Raw genomic sequence first — 22,237 nt, forward strand, 5'->3', positions numbered from 1 at the left:
CTCTGTTAGAGACATGAAATGATTATCCTTCAAAAAATCAACAAGACGTGAAATATGCGTACATTATTTTGCATGCTATCGATCTGAAACATATGGAATTCTGTTCCGATTGTATGTACTGATATGCACACAGCAGTCTTCCAGTCCTCAGTAGTACATCATGATGATACAATTGTGAGAATATGCAATTCAACTATACTCTTCAGCATTCCGTATAAATTTGCCATTTATACCATCGATTCCGCTAGATGATGTTAGCTTCAAATCGATAATCGGTATGATCCCTTTCAATTCGAACGTGGTGGGATCCATCGCGAAATGATCGCACAGTTGGATCAAGACGTTGGATAACATTGGATGAAGAAGAAAACGACTTAACGAAAGTATCATTTGATACAGTAGCACAAAGGCTGCCGGGAGCAGGTTCGCCTGTGGGTGCAATAACGACATTTCATTGGTGTTTCCAGGTTTTATTATGTTTCAGAAGCGTTTTGGATTAGTTTTAGAATATTCAGGATGGCTACTTTAAAGACGGTGGACTTAGTACCCTTCAGTGCTCGTTGATATGCTAAAACAGCTGTCTTGTATGCTGTCTAATGGGTAGGTTTTAATGAATATTCAGCAGTTCGAAACAGCCGTTTCGTTTTGTTCGAAAATCGTTTTAAATATCTGTTATACCGTGGAGCATGTCCACTGAAGCTCACACGCCGAAAAGGAATAAGACGATGAATCATGCAGTTAAAGCACTATTTCGGTACACGCACCAGTTTGTTTCTACTGAGCGCTCGAGACAACCTGGTAAGGTATCTAAAAAAGGAGGCCAGTTATTAATAGGCTTTGCTATAGTCGCTAATAGTCTTGGAGCGTTTTATCTATGTTGCATGCGATAAACCGAACGTGAAATGCAATACATCGTGATCGTTCGGGCCGGGTATATGTATTACGTGTGACATGGTATCTTCAGGTAGTGTTATTACAAGGTGCAGACGGGTGGAGAGGCTATATCATATACTACAGATCCCGCCTTCAAACGAACGGGTCCGCGAGCCATTGTCTCCCCCGACGAGGGACAAAACCAGTCTTCTAAATGCACCGGCTTATTCCGGAGGCACAAAAAGCACTTTGCAAGGACACAACATTAACAATTTCAATATAAACTTATTTTAAACTCTTCGTGTCTAAACTGTTCGTGCCCTAACCCATGCGCCGCCGAGACGGCGCAGTGGTTAATGCGCTCCACTACTGTGTCCAAGGATGCGAGATAGAATCCCGGCCTCGGCGGCCGCTTTTCGGTGGAAGCCAAAAGCGCCCGTGTGCTGTGCGATGTCAGTGCGCGTTAAAGACCCCCAGGTGGTCTAAATTTCCGGAGCCCTCCACTACGGCGTCTCTCATAGCCTTAGACCTCAAACCAAACCAAACCATCTTCGTGTCTTAGAAACAATGGAATATACAAACATTCTCAAGAAGAGCTAACAATTTAAAATTTAAGGAACATGAACTCTTCCTGCAGTGTGACGATCTGGCATATCTGATGTTGCCTAACATATGAAAGATGGCTCCTGGTAGCCAGCTCCGCTGAAGAAATGGATAGGATGATTTCCCGTAAGGTCGAAGAAAGCGTGGCTGCTCCATAACTTACATTTATTTAAATTTTTTATAGCGTGTTGCCTGATGACTGGAAAGAAGAGATCTGCAATTTTTATAATAAAACCCCAAAGCTCTCCAGCCCCTCCCCCGGCAGTCGGCACACTGCCTACGCAAGGTGCACTACAGATCCCGAGTCAGTGGAAAGTGCCGCGTAGGATGCGGCGGAAAGATAAGGGCAGTACGGGCTGTTCGCCTCACCGTTAAGTTGAGCACATGAGATCACAGCTGTTATGTAAAGCTTGGTCCACTCGCTCGCGCCTAAAATGTCTATGAATGATGACGAAAGCTTCGTTTCCGGGATCTGAAAGTTACATTCACGAGTTTCAACCCTGTAAAGTAAAATAATGCCAGGTACTTTCGCGCACGCCATGCCCGCCTTTCAAGCGAATGTCGCCACAGAGTCACAGCCAAATTTCTCTCCTTTGCTATTCGCTGTGCACACCTTTCCACTTCGTAGTTAGCGTAAGTCATCGACGTGTCTCATCCACTGTAAGAGCCCGCGCACAATTCTATCTTTAAGTCTAAATCTCTAAGTGGCGCCCTCTTTGTGACGGAAAGCATTAATGCGGCAGAGGCACAAATGCGGCAGAGGTGCTATGAGGTGGTACGCTTACACAACGAAGTTCGTTGTAAGCGCTTCCCTGGCCGCCCCGGTGATCATGCTGGATGCGCTCGCAGACATCGTCACCAGCGAACAGGTGAGCAGGCAGGCCGTGCGCAGGGACTGGTGCGCTCTGCAAAGATATGAAATATAGGGGGAAAAAAAAAAAGATAAACGCTGGGAGAGCTATTTCAATTAGTAGCGCGCGTCGCCCCTGAACCTCGTTACACTGGTATTTCTTTCTAGTCGAAGCATTTCTTGCACTAGCGTCCCAATAACAAATTACGGGCAAGCATGGTGCTGAAAGATTCAGGTATGAAATTGCCGTTAAAGTATCAACCTACCTGCGCATATTTTTACTTCATTTCGTGCTAAATGTAGCTTGAATGATGCAGGAGTGGCTGAGCTACAATTTCAGGTGGGTGATGTAAACAAGATGTCCAGAAACGTATTGACTCGGTGGGTAAGGAGAAACCAGAAGAAAGGACAAATAACGGGAAAAACATATATGATGCGTGAAGGACGTTCACAGACAAGTGAAGCCTTTGTGGCCCGAGATGTAACATAATAGCAATAGGATTACCTGCGTCCTGCAGAGAACACAATATGAATTGTGACGCTGGTGCCGACGGGGCTCTCTTCTCACTCACGCTTGGTTATGCGAATAATCCAACAAAAGTTGTTCAAGAGAGACCTCTCCGTGCAGCTCAAAATTTCGCAGTATATACTGACACATAAGGTGCGGATGCGTCTTGCATGGCACGCACAACGGACATCAAAATTCACCGCTGGCAATTTGAATGTTTGTTCCCGCCCCGTGATTTCCTAGGACCGTCAAAACTGCTGTACGAGCGCTGGCAGCACTTTATGAAACAGGTGATGCAGTGGGCAAGAAGAGTAAGGCATGGCTATTAGCATACTTAGTTTTTCTTAAACTACGAGTGAAGACGATCGCTCTCAGTTGCGCGTTGTTGGCTATTGAATGAAAGATGGCGCCAGAAATGTCCAATTATTAAGAAGGAGTCCTATGACAACTCAAGAGGCAGCGGCCTTCATTAGATTAGGATGTCTTAGAACCCGAAACTACAAAAGAAAGTTTATCCAAGAAGATGAAACTTGTGCACTGCTATGAACATATTATACTAGAGGGTGGCAGTATCCATCCAGATGTCGATGCGGACATAGTCATTCTAGCCGAGGCCCTAGGGTTTAGCGGCAACAAATGAAGCGTGAAAGACTCGGCGGTAGATGATAGCAAGAGACGTTTGGAAGATTGGTGGATAGCAGGGAGGGGACATATAGAAGCTAAATAGAAATTAAACACGGGTATTTAAAGATAACCCGAGTCTAAAAGTAGCTAAAGTAGAAGGGTTATCTAAGTTAAGAGAACATAAATAAGAAATGGTGATAATGATGATGACTATCACTACCCCCTTTAAAAGGGATGATCTATCCATCCCTCCCTCCTTCCCTCCCTCCATACAATCCAATCCAATCCAATCCATCCCATTCCATCCCATTCCATCCCATCCCATTCCGTCCGTCCGTCCGTCCGTCCGTCCGTCCGTCCGTCCGTCCGTCCGTCCGTCCGTCCGTCCGTCCATCCATCCATCCATCCGTCCGTCCGTCCGTCCGTCCGTCCGTCCGTCCGTCCGTCCGTCCGTCCATCCATCCATCCATCCATCCATCCATCCATCCATCCATCCATCCATCCATCCATCCATCCATCCATCCATCCATCCATCCAATCCATCCATTCATCCGTCCGTCCGTCCGTCCATCCATCCAACCATCCGTCCGTTCGTCCATCCATCCAAAACCCATGTCCGCGAAAGCTCGGCACGAGCACGACGAGTAGAGCGCTGTATTTCGCTCATATTTCACTTCGATACGGATAGGCATATGGACTGATACTTACGTGTCACGCTTTATCTGAGTGTCGGTGCTATGAACATATTAGAGTGTGGCAGCATCCATCCAGATGTCGATGCGGACATAGTCATTCTAGCCGAGGCCCTAGGGTTTAGCGGTAACAAATGAAGCGTGAAAGACTCGGCGGTAGATGATAGCAAGAGACGTTTGGAACATTGGTGGATAGCAGGGAGGGGACATATAGAAGCTAAATAGAAATTAAACACGGGTATTTAAAGATAACCCGGGTCTAAAAGTAAAGTAGCTAAAGTGGAAGGGTTATCTAAGTTAAAAGAACATAAATAAGAAATGATGATAATGATGATGACTATCACTACCCCCTTTAAAAGGGATGATCTATCCATCCATCCCTCCCTCCCTCCTCCCTCCCTCCCTCCCTCCCTCCCTCCCTCCCTCCCTCCATACAATCCAATCCATTCCAACCCATCCCATCCCATCCCATCCCATCCCATCCCATCCCATCCCATCCCATCTCATCCATTCCATTCCATTCCATTCCATTCCATTCCATCCCATCCCATCACATCCCATCCCATCCCATCCCATCCCATCCCATCCGTCCGTCCGTCCGTCCGTCCGTCCGTCCGTCCATCCATCCATCCATCCATCCATCCATCCATCCATCCATCCATCCATCCATCCATCCCATCCAACCATCCGTCAGTTCGTCCATTCATCGAACCATCCGTCCGTTCGTCCGTCCATCCAAAACCCATGTCCGCGAAAGCTCGGCACGAGCACACAGAGTAGAGCGCTGTATTTCGCTCATATTTCACTTCGAGACGGATAGGCATATGGACTGATACTTACGTGCCACGCTTTATCTGAGTGTCGGTCGCCGTGCGGCCACTGGTATCTGTTGAAAACAGTAACATCATTCCACAGGGATGTAAAATCGAACGCCTTTATAACGAAGTGCTCGAGACCTCCAAAGTTATTTGTTTTACAAGTCACTGTTGTAAAGGAAGCGCAACATATCGCACGCAGTTAAGAGCAAGGTGAGCAAGTTCAACAACGTATAATAATAATAGTTCACTAAACACGCTAATACGCTATCTTTTTTTCACTCCAACTGATGTCATATCGACTTATTGGTCATTAACAGAAGTGATTAACGATAATAAAATATGATAAAATGATCAAGAAATGGTAATGATTACTAGCTACAACAATTAATAACGGTAATCAATAATAGATAGTCAATGATAATTAGTAATATCATAATTAGTGATAAGAGAATGACTGTCAGATACTTAGTGATATGTAGTTGGTGATAGGTATATAAAGACGTCATGGCAGTGCTAATGCTTTCGAATTCTCCCAACACCGTTTCTGCAGCGACCTCCGAGTTTTTCTTTAGCCGTGCACTACGGCACCTCTTTATTTTCTTTCACTCCTACCTTCCTCCCTGCCCTTAGGGCGTGGTTCAGGTGTCCACGGAGAACTATGACAGATGCTGTGCGTTCCCTTTCCTGTATACCAATTTACATTTATTTTTAAACCGCACCCTCTACGACAGAGAGCGCTGGCAAGCGGAGCCTCTTACCTGAGCCCTGGGGGCCTGTGATGGAAGTTGCGTACGAGGCATTGCTGCTCTTGAGAGATAGCGTGAACTGCTTGCGCGTCGCGGACGGCATTCGAGCCGATGGCACTGCTCCTGCTGCGCCACCGGTTTGCGGCGTTGGCGTAAGCGCCGAAAATGGCCCCGCGCTGCTAGGGCCTGAACCGGTGCTACTGACGGGTGACGACAACTGCGGCTGGAGACACGAGGAACATCCATCATCATCATCATCATCATCAGCCTGATTATACCCACTGCAGGGCGAAGGACTCTCCCATATTTCTCCACTTAATCCGGTTCTGTGCAAGCTGCATCCACTTGACCCCTGCGAACTTCTTAATCTCATCCGCCCACCTAACTTTCTGCCGCCCCCTGCTACGCTTTCCTTCCCTTGGAATCCAGTTTGTTACCCTCAGCGACCATCGGTTATCCTCTCTTCGCACTACATGTCCTGCCCATGTCCATTTCTTCTTCTTAATTTCTACTAGAATGTCGGTAACTTGAGTTATTTCTCTGACCCACTCTGCACACTTTCTATCTCTTAATGTTACCCCTACCATTTTTCGTTCCATAGCCCTCTGGGTTGTTCTCAACTTAAGTAGAACTCTCTTGGTTAGCCTCCACGTTTCAGCCCCATAGGTGAGTACAGGCAAGATGCAGCTGTTGTATACTTTCCTCTCGAGCGATACCGGTAAGCTGCTAGTCATAACATCCATCAGGTGAAATCCAATTCCTAAGGTAAGAAGGGCGAGAGTCCGATATAAAATGCGGTCGAATCCCTGCAGCGGCAGCCACGGTTTGGTGGAAGGCAAAATTCAAGACGCCCGGAGTGCTGTGTAGTGTCACTCAAGGGGACAGAATCACTCAAGGGGACAGAGTACGGAGCCTTCCACAACGATGCGTTCTTGCATTCTTCCTTCCTTTACCGTGCACTTCTAGCTACTTTGTTTTCATACTTGGTCTATTTTTGTTTAGTTTTAGCATAAAAAGAAAAGAGCTTTGAACTTGGCACGTGCATTCAAGTCCAGACTCCTTTTATTCGCTATAATCATTTATACAAATGCATGCCATGGGAAAAAAGATAGTTAACCTGAGCATATGAAGAACATCCACGTTTTCAAAGGCAACGTTTAAACGTTTCTAATATGATGCACCTAATATGATGTACGTTTTTAATATGATGCGAAGTAGCTGAGTGCAACATTTCGCATTCACCAAGTTTACCCTCATCCTTTAGTGCGCCTCCTCACACACGTTAGGTTTACGGTTATCATTAATAAACGGAGGCATGAATTACAGTGACCGCCTGCAAAGAGGCATTAACGGAGCGGACACTTTATACTCGGACAACCAGTTGGTTAAGTTGACAGGGATTAATCAAATGTGTGGCGGATATAGACACCACCTTCAAGCGTTATTGAAACTTAAGGCCCTACCAAAATATCGGTGGCCGCCCTGAGCGAATTAAAGCTACTTAAAAAAATATTACATACAGCCTCGCAAGAAGAACGTCTCCTCACTTTCTGCAACAGGTCTCTGCCGAGCGTTGAACCATACCCCACCGCGGCATCGATCAGTTGCACATTAAGCACCCTTCTGCAACCACTGTACTACACAAATAAACTCGCACCTACAGGCATTCGTGATCTCACATCCCTTATGTAGAGGATGTGAAGCGTGTTTTAAACCATTTTTCGAGAAAACGAAATTACATTAAAATGTATTAGAATAAGATTTACATTCAAGTGGTGACCAAAACCGTTACTGCATAGCAAAAAAAAAAAAAAAAAAAACAAATCAATTGCTCGGGTGCGGGGATACAGCGCAAATGCCTCTTAATACAGATGGCGGCCTGCCTGTGGTGAGACGGCGTTTATTGGTGAGATGGCGTTCATGAGAACTATGGGACTGAAGTCCACCGTCGAGCGCCGCCTTTGGAGGTCTTGCGCATCCGGTACAGCGCCACCAGTCCAGATACCGAGGCCTTTGACCGGACTGGAGCCCCTGCGCTTCTGCTTCAGGATGGAGGGCCGTCGTCCGACGGTGCCTGCTTCGTGCCCAACTTGTAGCACGCTCTCGGGTGATGGCTGTCGAGAGGACGTCGTTGGTGCTGCCGCCACTGCTGCAGGCTCTGCTGTTACTGCTTGCGGAGCCGGAGAAGAGGTAGCTCCTTTCGGGCTGGTAGGGCTCAGCGCCCCGGATGATGGGCTCAGCACCCCAGAGGATGAGTTCAGCATCCCAGAGGGTGGGCTCAGCATCCCCCCAGAGGGTGGGCTCAGCACCCCAGAGGTTGGGCTCGTCACCTCAGATGTGGGGCTCGTTGCCGGGGCGCCTACGTTACAGTGAAAGATGGAGAATAAACTTCATCCAAAACAGAGATGGTCGCCTGTGTCGAAGTAGTAAGTATTTATTTATAGAGCTATGGCTTTGGCAGCCTTTTTGTGGTAATCTAAAAGTCAAAGATAATTATCAGGTGTGGTGTATGAACGCATCATAGAAAAGTATGCTTGGCCTGTATGTAACTAGCCAGGCAAAGCGTTGAAATGTATGTAAATATAACTACTGGGAAAAGTAAAAAAAAAATGTTTAGCAGTGTCGGTCAGAGAAAAACAGCAGTTTACGATCGCCGAAGGAACATTTAAATTGAAAAAAAAAAGAATGCAACAACTGAGAGCAAGAACGAACAGAAGAATGATAGGCGTAACGTTCAAAGACTGCAAGAGGGCAGTGTTGGGCAGGGAATAAACGCTAATTAAATATATTCTTGGCAAAATTAAGAAGAGTGAATACGCATGGGTAGGGGCATGTAATACGAAGGCACGATAACCGATGGATTCACAAACTGGATTCCAGAAGAAAACAAACATCAGACCAGAAAAAAGCCAATTAGGTGGATTAATTAGACGAGTTAGCAGGCATAATTATTTTGGTCAGAACCTGCTAAAGACAAGGTTAGTTTGAATTGTCATGGGAGTGGCATTCTCATGGAACATGGAATTGTCATGGTAGCGGCAACTGAACGAGATGTGTTGATTTGTAGGTTGGCGCAGGTCATAATATATTTTTATGCATTTCTGATTTCACGGGCGCGAACAGTTATTGCTCATAAATGGTAGAAAATTTTGCAGCCTTGAATTTGAGGTATAGATAGTGTGGGCATTGTGCGGACAGTTTAGAAGATTTTTTTTTTTTTTAGCGTAACCATGTCTACTGCCTGCCTTATCGCACCATTACCCCGAACAAAGTGGTATTAATTCAAATGAGGTAAGAAAAGTGTGTTGTAGTATTGTCTTTTGCGGACATGTAAAAGTGCTGTTCTTTTCTCAACACACCTATTTATTTACACCATCTAGTTTGTATGTTATGTTGTGAAAATCTTATAGCAGATTTTCACTAAAAACTACACCTTGTGTTTTGAGCTTGAAGGGAATCGCCTTTTATTTCCATCTAGTTTGTATGTTATGTTGTGAAAATCTTATAGCAGATTTTCACTAAAAACTACACCTTGTGTTTTGAGCTTGAAGGGAATCGCCTTTTATTTCGGGCAGTTAATCTGTAGGCTATTAGCATTCGTCGCTTGACCCTTTACACGCTTTTTCTAAGATATATGCTGGTGGTTTCGACTAGGTCCTCTTCATTGCTTTCTGTAAAAAATAATCTGGTGTCACCGGCATAAACAACATAACTTGCGATGCTATCTAGATATATGCAGTCACTGATATAGGCATTTAGAAAAACAAGAATGTTGCAAAAATTATTAGTAAGAACTAATTAAGACGAGGAACAATTACGGTGTCAGTTTCTTCAAACACAACTTGATGCAGCCATCGCAGTAAGAAAAAATGGCAAAGGATTAACCTGCTAAGCCTAGTTAGATGAAGTGAAAGCGATTGCTTTGACGGTTTTGCTTGCTTTTGCTTTGGTTAGGTTCAGGTTTAAACATGGCCAGATAGTTTTGCAACGACTAACTCTGTCGTCAAGGTCAAATGGTGGCACACCATAGGTGTTAATAATGTTAAGCTATATAGCCGCACTGTGACCTCGAGCTCATTGAAGGTCATTGAAGGTCATGAAGGCTCATTGAAGGTCATTGAAGGTCGATGTTGGCTGAACAATACGTAGTGAAGCTTCAGCTTCAATTTTATGGGAACCATTATCACCGCAAAAGTCATAACACAAGGAAGGTGGACAAGACGACGCGCTCCACCTCCCTTGTGTTTCGTCTATTTTGCATTCCAATTAGCGCTCACCTTCCGCAGGCAGCGTGGTCGGAGTGGTTCCCTCGCGGTTCCGACCCACTCCGATGCGCGCGTGCTTCTTCTTGCGTCTGGATGCACGGCTGTCGCTCGAAAGGATCGCTTCAGCGCCACCGGCGGGCAGCTGCTCTTCGCCAGCTGGACCCTTCAGCTTTTTGTGGTTGTGGCGATGGTGGCGATGGTGCCTGCGCTTCTTGTTCTGTCGAGCGGGGAACGAAGAAAAGCGGTGCGATTATAAATTAACGCATGGGCGTCTCATTGAGGTCAAAACTTATCTCAAACTGTAACTTCATATATAATAGAGATGTCTGAAATGTTTATATTTTACATGTTAATTACAAAGGCTCGTTCAATTCCACTATATTCTGTAAGCAACCAAGTGCAACTGAAGGTCACTCATCGTATCAAACGGCCACAATAACGAGAAATTGTGCGGTGGTTTAGTGCTCCATAAAGCCACCCTATTATTCCCCTCGCTAATAGATAAGGGCATTGGGGCGTAGAAGTCCGTTTGCGAAAAACGGACAGATCTTGACTGAAGACCAGTTGGTGTTGTCAATAAGCATCATCCTCATCGCCCGTAAAACAAGGCGTTTCAAGTGAACTATAAGTTCTTCCCAAGCCTTATTCTAAGCATCGTTCCTCCAACCAAGCAAACATCATGACCTTATTATTCCATTTGAGTTCTTGCCGCTCCTGCAGCTGTATTTCCTATCGCTTTTAGGCACCCTGGCGTAAAATAAATGGCAAACAATTCAACGAATAATTTGCCCTTGTCCATTTCCCTTTGCATTTCAGCTAACCGCTATTGCCCTCTATAGCCTAGAGCTGCTCTCCTTCTTTCGTTTAACTGCGACATTTTCTCTTCCATCGCTCACTAAGACCTGTGCCGCATTGCTAATGAACGCTTCTTTTCGGTCCGAGCACGGATGCTCACCATACTCAGAGTGGAGCCAGAGTGGTCTTTGCGCTCAAACTTTTCCCTGTTGGCAGCAGCAGGAGAAGGTGCGGCATGAGCTTCCAGGGGCTGCTTGGTGTCGACTTTGCACTCGGCTGGACTTCTATCTTCGGGCGTCGCTTCGGATCTGCCTGACTGGGGATGCGGATATTGGGCTGGGGATATTGCGGCTGGGGCTGGGGATACTGGGCTGGCCGGACCCTTTCCCTTCGCCTCGGATGAACTGCCCCCGTTGGGCGATGCTGCGGGCAGCTGCGCCGTTGCCTGAGCCGGCCTTTCGGTTGACGACTCCGGGCCCCGTTTCAACCTCGCCACTACGCGTTGTACGGGTGGAGGCGGCGGCACGTGAATGGTTGCTGCCTTCTTCTGGAGCGGTAACGTCGATGACATCGGTGACGTCAGTGACATCGGTGATGTCGGTGACATCGGTGACGTCAGTGACATCGGTGACGTCGGTGACTTCGGCGACGTCGGCACGCTGCGGCTCGACGGGCCGGCATGAGGGTCCCATTTTTTGCGCTGTCTCTCCACCGCGTCCTCGGCGGCTACCGGTGGTCCCGTAGGTGGCAGGCTAGTTGTGGAGGCTGCAGCCTCTGCGGCAAGCTTCGTGTTGACTGTCTTCAACGGCGCAGGGGCGCTCGATCTGCGCCTCAGCTTGTCCATGAAGGATGCCATCGCCTGAACCATTCGAGAAGAGCTCAGTGGCAACCGGCGGGCTCAACAATGGACTAATGGTAGACAAGCGCCTGTGAACTTAGTGAACTAGACTGTAGTAAAGCAGAAAGCTTAAGTGTAAAACTCACAACGGCGACTAGTTGCGTGATGTAGACGTTTCTTGCGAATTGGGAAAATGTTGGCAGACGATGCTCAACCGAAGGCTGATCCATTCTGTATAGTTTGGGTGTCATGACTCTGCCAGGTATACTTCGTGATCCTTACGTACCGGTTGATATTTCTAAATGTCTGATTTAGAGCCCCGTTTCGTATACGCGAACGTAACAAGCAAGTTTAGCCTGTTGCAGCAATAGGAGAGAGAGGTTTTCAAGCTTTTCGAGCATGAACAAATAAGACTGAAGTTTCTCCAATGTGCGCACACGTGGATGCAAAACCACCGAAGGAAAATAACGGATCGTTTCACGAACAAGGTTCGACACAAGCACGAAATGTTCTACTGATATTGGAACTACGTCGACATGCTCTTGAGCCGGTTCTGTGGGGTTGCAGACTGTGTTTCTAATCTCTTAATTAAGAATATGCCTGTCGAGAAATTAGAGTTGTGCTAGGCGGGGAACTGCCTTTCAAAAGCAGTCCCATATACGGTACGGCCAGTGTTGAATGAGGGATATTGAACTATAGCATAACACAAACCGAAGCAATCTTCAGTGCCGAGGTCGAATTGATCACCGTTCACACGTGGTTACAGTCTGACTCTGGAAAGTCTGCCAGTTCTGTGACCAACAAGTGGCGCTAACGCTATTTTGCGGCTCTGCGAAGCGGTATGCTTTAAGGAGTAAACAAATAAGAGTTATAAAATGTAAAATAGTACCGTTCGGTTCACAGTGATGGTTTGCTGATCATCCTCCACACTGCGGGAGTAAAACATGGAAAGGCATCAGCGCTTGCAGAAAACACGTGAAAAGCACGGATATGAATTTCCAGAGAGTAGATAAGCCAGCCCTAGCAGCTATAGGCACAACTGCTGCACCGTTACCGCTTTTGGACCAAAGGTGGCTCAAAGTCGATTTAGGAAAGAAAATGCGTGTAGATGTCATTCTGAATGCCTTATTTTTCAATGTTACTCTTCTAAACTGTAGTTAAATTCTGAGAGACTATTTGAATCAAGTACAGTATGCCATCCCCAGAGGCAAAATACAAGATAATATCGTATATGAGAAGTTATTTCATAAAGCAACACTATTTCACAAACGCTTTATCGGCACACACAAAAAAGAGAAAGAAAAGTTTCCGCGTGATGCTAGGCACAGCTCTGCCTAATTATGCCAAGCATATGCAGGCAGGGCACTCACGAATGAGCTAAATCACACTCACTTGGGTATTACCGAGGACGGCCTTCTTTTCTTCCGCGACGTGCCCTCGCCAGACTTGGACAGACGCTTGCGTGGCCTCCTGTGTTCAAAATTGTATAGTAACACAGATTCGCACTGAACTTTAAGGATGTAGCACATCGCTTATGATTGCGCTTAACCCGATTAAAACAATGCTTCCGCGACATTTACTTATAGCATTTAAACGGCCAATTCTAATAACTTTTCCCAATAGGTGTCTGTCGTCTGGTGCGAGCTGTAGAGAGCTGTAGAAATATAGACAACTAATTTGCGTCAGAGAAAAGAGAGTCGCACAACTTGTGTTTGGGAAGTGAACGCGTTACCTTTCTTTCATGCCACTGGAACAAAATGTGAAACGACGTTAATGCACTGCTGCTCCGCAGTTTCGGCACTTCTGACCACACACTATTACGCAATACACGTTGGGCAGAAAGAATAAACAGGCGTGGAATTTCTTTCGCGTTTCTTAATGCTCGTCCTGCAGTTTCCCTCGTATAGGAGCAATTACTCTCTTACGGTGACTGCTGAGCATCTGTAGGGCGTCTTCAGGTGATACCTAAGAGAATTCAGAAATATATCCTTTAAATTTATTTACCTGGCTATCGGAGCTAGTCCCCCTATATTCCGTTTTATGTCTTGACTGTCCGTTAGCAACACTGTATTGTTTCCAAAAACGTTCGGAGCTGTGCTGCTCTCGGCTGCAACTTAACTGTCGGCATAAACCAAATTCCGAAGACTTAAGTGACGCGCGGCAACCTAGCAGCACGCCCTCATGCATTGTGGCAAGCTGATCTGTGTGCAAGGCTTTTAGCGAAGCTCTTTCAATCCCGCTAAATATTCATGTGGCGTTACTGAAATGTGCTCTGCATTTTCCGATTGCAGGCAGGAAGAATAGAAAAAACGAGCACTCTGCGCTGCTGTCAGAAAAGAGAGAAATAACTTATTTGTACCCGTCAGATATTTTGACAGGGAGTCATGTAACTAAATCTCGATCATTCCTTCCTAGCCGTTGGTCGGGATCTCTTGGATGGCCAGACCGTGGACTTTACGCTGGTTTTGTTCTTCCCGGTTAAGCCTTCGAGGAACATATATACTTCTATTCGGCTCTCCAAAGTTAGGGCAAGTTCACACCATGTTGACCAAGTCCGCGATTCCACCGCATTTCTTGGACCGAGGTGCCTCTGGGTGTCATTCGCTTAAAAGCTGCGGATTTGTTGAGACTCCCGTTTGCAATATCTTCCACGCTACCTCTTCTTTCTTTCAGTTCTTTGCGTGTCCTTGGGTACAACTGATGTTCCAATCTGTAATGATTAAAAATCTCCTGACACGTCTTGAGCTCTTCATCGAACTGTAGGGGCTCCTCAGACATGAGACCAGTGGGATCCCGAAAATAAGACCTCGGGCCAGCACGTGTGCGCTCTCGTCGCATCGTAACCCTTGATACGTCGACGTCCAAACCAACGCTACACTGTCGCAGCTCGGCCGACTACGAGAACTTTTACTGCTGCCGTGAATATTCTACCTGCTTCGCAATTTCTGATTGCCGATTGAGAATCTATAACGATGCTCTCGGCCTAATGTTGTGTCAGCGCTAGTGCAAAGGCTACCTCATCCGCTTCGGTTGCGTCGCTAAGTCCGTCTGTGCCGCAAGAGACCGGCCTCCGCTTTGCCGCGAAACGCTGGATGGCTTGCAAAGGCCTTTGCGAACGCCTTCATTGCGCAGCGGAGCGAGCGCTCGTTCGCCGTCGGCGGATCCCTAGAAATCGTTGCAACTTCTTTCGACGGCGCCTTCTCCCTGCGCTGTACAGTGTATGTACAGGATGGTCGATCTCGAGCTACTTGCTGGTCGTCCGCCGCACTGAAACGCTTGCGCATGATGTTTTCTTGGCACGGCCGGGGCAAGGGTATTACAGCATTTGATGACGCCAATGTGAAAACGGGAGAACTATGTGGCCCGTTGCGCACAGCAGCACTCTACAAGCACTCGTAGCACCATCCCATCGGCGCTTGGCTTAGCTTGGCGGCTTGGCTCCATGGCTGCTGAAATCTCGTGAGATCTCGCGAGATTACGGCAAGCTGAACGCCACGCAGCATACGTCTCTGGAGTACGTCTCCAGCGCCTGTACGTATCAGCCGTTTTCACGCATGCGCAGTAGGCGTCCGATACGTCTACGTCTGTACGTCTCCGGCAAACGTCATACGTCTCCGGTAAGCTAAATTGTCGTATTCCGCGGCGTCTGCGTAGAATATGTACTGCCTACCAGTAAACATAACCTGTGGGGACCTGGCTCTGTCCCTATACGTCTGTTCTCGTTATGCACCGGGTGCAGAATTCTTGGAGCGGGTGTATACCTTCAGCATTACCCTGACTGATGGGGGAATTTAGTCCGTATTCTTGTTGCAGGTTCAGGAATTCGTGCCACAGCCTCTCCAGGACCTACCCGTACGACTGTGCAGCAGTCGCTGGTATTGGGCTTATCGAGAGTATGGTACTCCGAGGCTTGGAATCTTGTTAGCGGACGTGTTTGCGTACAGTGTGTGGTGCAGCCCCAGTCGATCTCAGCCAATTTTTCGTGAATACTCAGCACGGCGACGTTAAATAGGATGATTTTTTCTTTCGACCACCAGCGCAACCTCAGCAATGGCAGCTTACGTAGGTGTCATTAATTTTCTGCAACTTCGATATGGACGCACACATCGCACTTGTCTTGGGTGCAACAGAGAAGCATTTCCCCAGGATGACTAAGTAGACATGTCAGGGCGCGCGTTTTCTTCACTAGTACTGACCGATATACCTGTGCGCTAAGATCAGACGTACCATCTGGCCCATATATCACTTTCATGGATACTCGCTTTTCTTTTTTAGGTGGAAATTTACGGCGTAACCAGGATATGAGGACGTTGCTGCAGCAAGTGAAGGCAAAGTGGAAAATTTGCTTAGACAGAGACCTCTCTCCCGCCGTCTACGTATATTGGTTGATGGTGACTGCTCTTAATAATCGACTGTTGACTACAGGACAAGGGCTTCTCCCTCTAAACAGCTAGCAAGGACACCATTGTGTTTATCTTTTCCGTGCCAATCTAAGGAACGAACTCCAATCAACATTGTCCATTACCTGAACGCAATGGCGCTATGAGAGTCAGTTTGGTCGGCTGGATCGAACATTTAACAAACAGCGATATGTCCTGCTCACCTGACTGCGCCCTTGTCTCAATGTTCACATTCGCGTACCCAAACAGTCCCGAAACATGCAATTCTGTAGTAATAAATTTCTCAACTTCTATTCCAGAAAGTAAGCTCAAATTTTATGATGTTAGAACCCATCCCGAGGAGGAAAGTGTGCTGCGCTGTAACGAGGCATCTCACTTGAGTGGAGAAGGCTGCGCCCAGGGGCTCACAGGGGTGGCGGCCTCCCACGCTTCCTTTTTATGCAGCTTGGGGTCGCGTATAAGGCACGACCTGCGTGAATGGTTAACATTGCGTGTCCGCGTCCCCTTGGAATGACGCATCATGCAGAGATTACAGGGCGATTTTAAATAAAATCATGCATCGGGTGGTTGGCTGACAACTGATATTTTTATACGTCGTTGCCTGATGACTGAAAATAAACGAATTTTTGTCCTAGAAAAAAATAGCTAAGAATAAAAAAAAATGTTGATAACCAACATGTAGACTCTCTATGTCAATTGTCTGGTTCTGAAAATCTACAAGATTTGTTTTTTGTTTTTGTTTTTTGAGGAGTTGCATGGAAATTGTTCTAGCAATTTCGCGCCTACGGTGGAGCATAAGTTGTGTTTCTCTATTTCTACAGTTTAGTTAACTAGTTTTTCTTAATTTCTGTTAATTTAGTGCACGGAATTTTTTTTACTAACTTTGGAGGTTCTTACGTTGAAGAAACAAAATGTATGCCCCAAACATTCTACGGTTACCATGCTTGCTTACCATTTAATAATAATCAAAATATATTTAAATGTCCACATATATTCGGCGGATAAGAAAACGTCATTATGAAAACTTCAAGTCACCATAGAACCATCACAACTGTAGATAGTGGTTGTAGTATTTATATATTTTGTTATTTTGTCCTGCTATTGCAAGCTTTAGGAATATTCAGAGGCATCCAAAACATGCTGCATAATGTTGCTTGTAGACACAAGACCTATAACAAGCCCCTTCTTAAAAAGGCTGTTAAATTTGGTTATGATGTCTCTATCTTCAGCCGTAGCATTAAAAAAGAAGTTCTGAGGACAGTATAAATTAGACGGCGCTCTTAACTATATTGGTTAAGTCGGCTTATGACTTTCAAGCAAAACCGCCGAGAGATGGGAGCGTTCCTCCGGCGCTCCAAGGTGCCGACGCAAGGTGATCAATTCTTGTGCACGTACTTCTTGAGGTTCGTCGCATCGGCTGTCTCATCGCTGAGGGAACTGACGGCCCTCGCGAGCCGGAGGAACAGCTTGTCTGTCTCCGACAGGCTGGCTCGCATAGCCAGCAGCCGTCGCCGGAGCCGCTCCGACGACATCGGCCTATCCGCAATGTTGCTGCGAAAAGATGTATCACTTTAAACACGAAATGTAGTGCGAAGAGAGGATAACCAATGGTCGCTTAGGGTAACAAACTGGATTCCAAGGGAAGGAAAGCGTAGCAAGGGGCGGCAGAAAGTTAGGTGAGCGGATGAGGTTAAGAAGTTCGCTGGGGTCAAGTGGATGCAGCTAGCACAGAACCGGGTTAAGTGGAGAAATATGGGAGAGGTCTTCGCCCTGCAGTGGGTATATATAGTCAGGCTGATGATGATGATGATGATGAAACACGTAATTCGTCTACCTCCCGCTCTCAGCAAAGTTGAAAAGCGAACAGCCTGTGAAAGTCTAACGAAACTGAGGCCCAGCATGACGCCGAGCCTATAATACCTGGAAAAAAAAAAAAAAAGCGCCCGAAATTCCGACACTTTCCTACGTGTGACCTCGAACGTTCTCGAATTCTCCGGAAAATCTGGCGTCAGTGCTGATTGAAATTGGATAGCTTTACTACGGCTTCACGGCAGGTACTGCCAGTATACGGCAGCAGGCTAGAAGAAGGCACGCCAAGCCAGCCTGCATGGTTAGCCAAGGCGACGCCGCGCGTTGTTGTGCGGCCTGCATGATGCCTGGTCAACGCCGCAGAATTTCGCCGCTTTGGGCTGCGACGCCAAAAACTGTGCCTATAAGGGCTCCGCCAAATTCTTATCCTCAGTAATGAGTACAAAATAGCTGTGTGTTTGTTTTTGCTGTGGTCATTGAGGCCGATGGTTGCGAGAACTGCAGGGTTCATATCCGAGGCTACACTGCAGAAACTTTTTGTTGAAAAATACAGAAATTTTCTGGCAGCTGTCCTGCCAGAAATTTTCTGTTCTCCTATGTTTTTATTTTAATTTTTCTGTGATTTTTACAGCTTTTCGGTTTACAACTGACAGAAATGTCTGGTGAATCGACAAAAATTTTCTCTTTTACGGCGTTTTTTATTTTTTATTTCACTGTTTTTCTGTATAGTATAGCCTATTGTATAGAACAGAAAAAAAAAACAAAAAAAAAACATGGGGTCAGCACAAAAAGAAAAGGCTAAGCACATTTTGGTAAAGCAAATAATGCATTTTCAGTAATCAGAGAGAAAACAGACTCAGATTTAAAAAAAAAATTTCTCCAACTGCTGTTACCCGCTATTGCACGTCTTGGCATTAAACTGTCAGTGAATAGATGTGCTGCTTCAGTTCTCAGCTTTAGTTCTTCAAATTATTTATTTCAGTCGACATTTAATTGTAACTTATTTTTCATTACTACCGACAATGCCATCTGCTGCTCCTTGGCTTTTCTTTATCGCGCTTGCATTTGACTTCAAGTCGGCTATGGCTAGGGACCGTTTGCTGAAGGTCATCGCGGATGGAGGAAGAGAAAAAAGAAAAATTATATGCGAAGCCCCTAATGAAAAAGAGGGTCTCTTCTGCTTGCGCCTAACGTTCATCTGCCGATAACCTGTAGTACGGGCCGAGACACTTTTTCGTCTGCCTCGATATAGCATTTTCCTGGTCAAATGTTAATTATGGGTGAAGTTAAGCACTCAAGGGGAAAGAGAAAAACAAGGTTGGTTTGGTTTAGTTTATAGAGTTTAACGTCCCAAGCAATTCAGCTATGAGGGACGCAACAGTGGAGAAATTTCGCAACAGCTGTGTTTGGTTTGGGCTAGTTGGTAGCAATTTTTTGAAAACATAGCGCAACTTAAGAAAAGGACGACACAGTGTCCCACTTCGTCACATAAGGACGTCACACAAGGATGACACACTTCTGTGTCATCCTTGCGCTATGTTTTCAAGAAATTTGGCCACATGTTTTTCTTAGTGTCCTCTGGCATCGCACAGTACACGGGCGCCTTGCTTTTCAGATCCATGGAAAAGCAGTCTCCGCTGTCGGGATCCCGCGACCTTGGGTACAGCAGTCGACCGACGTAACCACTCAGCCACCGCTGCGGGGCGGAGAGCAACAGAAATGAGTAGGTGCAATGACAGCGATACACGAGCATGAGTACACAGTGTGTTCTGTTCTCTGCCAGATCTCCCGACAGATTGGACAGTGATGAGCTTCATATACTGAAAATGTACATGCGTGAGGTTGCCGCTACAACAACATTACATCAGTGTTGCTAACACAGTTTAACAGTGCAAGACGCATTTAAAGGGAAGGTCAAGAACTAGTGCTGAGCACTTGCTGCGCCACGGGCTGTGCTGGAGACTGCTTACTGAATACCACTGCAGATGAACTCCCTAGGACAAGTTTTTCGCTGAAGAACTACGCTCAAACTCAGAAATAGAAGAAACAAAAACAGGCCTGTGGTGGAAGCACTTGTATTACCTTCTCCAGTTTATAAAAGCTTCCTTTTCAGCAATACTTGCTTCATTCACACTATAACGAAGTAGTCGACGCCGACTAAGCTCAATTTATCCTTATTGTCCTTCATCGCTACGTGTAATAAGACGAAGACCCAAAGAATAATAGTTGATGACGTTTGAACGGATTAAGGTATAAAGTTATGAAATTAAAGTGCTCTAAGCGATAGTCTAGAGACAGCTCACTCGATATATTTCTGCTGACTGTAGCAGTTATGACGTGTATATGGAATGGCCACAAGGAAAAATCAAGCGAAGCATGCGCTGCCTTGCAATTGAATGTCTACCGGAACTCGAACTGTCAAGCCGTAGCAGACAACATTATGTAACTTCGCCCCACCTGTTCTACCAACATTCTCTAGTTACAAAGGACGTAGTTGTTCAACGCGTGTGAGCGGCTAGATATAGTAATCGACAAGATTCATGTCCAATGTTTTTTCGTGCTGCGAACGTGCTTCAAGATAGATCGATACCAATTAATCCAAACATCGGTGTTGTCGCTGACCAGGGTGTATGTATACATTATAATGAGGGGAATTTATAAGCAGCAAATAAACTGACACCGTCATTACCGGGTTACTAGCTTAGTCAAAGAACAAATAGGAATGAAGAATGACCCTTAAAATATTTAGCCCTTTCGATGACTTCTATATATTGTATATATTGTATATTCCTATATATTGTATTCCATTTTTCGAGGCATGTTAGCACCATCGCTACAGTAGACGAAAACAGAAGAGATGCCCATCAAATTAAAGACGAGAGTTAAATTTCAATATGCGAAGAAAAAAAAAAGCAATAGGTGGTGAAAACTTTGCCATCGGTAGATATTTGTTCCACACTGAGCAGCAGTCCTTTTCGTTGGTTTCACTCTTACGTACGCTAATGAACTCAACGACGCTGGTACAGAGCTATAAAAAAATGCAAATGGTTCACGATGTTTGTGGATAAGTTTGTTCGGACAATAGGGGTGTGCTGGCCAATTAACCGACAAGCCGAGGTATTGGCTAATGATAAAGCAGCTCAAGAAATGCCCATTTCGAGTGACTCGACATATGTGGCAAAGGGCCCTTACCGATCACTGCGTTCGCCGATGAGCGACCTGTCCAGCTCGCACTCGTGGATGCAGCTCAGCATTTTGTCCACCGCCAGGACGAACAGCACGGCCACCAGGCTCTTGTGCACGAAGATGGCCAGCACGTACGTCACGCACGTCAGGTAGAAGTAGAGCGTATGAACCTGCAGCGACATTGACACACCCTGGTATTTCCTTCCCTGTCACGGCCCGACGAGGCAGTGATCAATGATCAATCTGTGCAGAGGGGAATGTCCGCCATAATGTAGCTCAGTACACGAAATATAGAAAACACATATTGTGTGTCCCTTAACGCGGATTAAACACATTCTCACAACAACTCACAGCAGACCGAAGATTTCTTGTATTCGAGGCTTTACGTGGTAATATTAGTATTAGTATAACAAGCCTACCCCAATTAGACCTTAAATTGGCAGAGGCAGCAATTTTCTATTACAGCATTTCTGCTTTAGAATTACATGTATCTCGAGTGAAATTTTCCTGCGTTCAGTAAGGAATATATAATGACATTTCTTTTTCGCATAATTTCAATTTCAGATTGCCGAATGAAGATTTCAACGCCACATGCTGGTAGGGATCACATATGACTCAAACAAATGCTCAATATATTCACTGCTTTAATTTGTATTTTTAATTGACGCCAACTCTAACGCTAAGCTTCTCCAGAAGCTGGAATGACAGGGATTGGACAAATAGCTATTCTACTGCAGTTTTTGTGGGCCTCGCTTAATCCCATAATAGTGTATGACGTCGTTAACAATCGTGCGGCAACATACGAAACAAGCTGTGTACCAGAAGAAATTAAATTATTAATTTACTGAGTGCAGGCGAATTTCGCGCATAGTATACCTGCATATGCCTTAGCATAATTATGGAGCAGAACTGCACTTGAAAACATTAATGTTTCTGCCCATTTAAATCAAGATAGGATCCGCGGTTCTGGACAGCGCACTGTTTTATTCCGTGTGCGGTTGTTCGCTAATGTTCTTTATAATGTCTTACAATAAAATCCGAACCTTAAAGGAAAATCAGCGTCAAGCGACGCAGTGTTGTGCACACCGCCTGCTGCGCAAAGTGGAGAGGAAAAATTACTCTATCTGCTTAAGGGCAAAAGTTCGGAAGGTGTCTGACACTAGAGAAACCACAGAAATAATGCTATTAAAAAATAACTTTGTAAAATGATAGACTAATGACCAATAATGA

This window comes from Amblyomma maculatum, chromosome 3 (assembly GCF_055883805.1).
Source record: "Amblyomma maculatum isolate TAMU_Amacu chromosome 3, ASM5588380v1, whole genome shotgun sequence".
Taxonomy (NCBI): Eukaryota; Metazoa; Arthropoda; class Arachnida; order Ixodida; family Ixodidae; genus Amblyomma; species Amblyomma maculatum.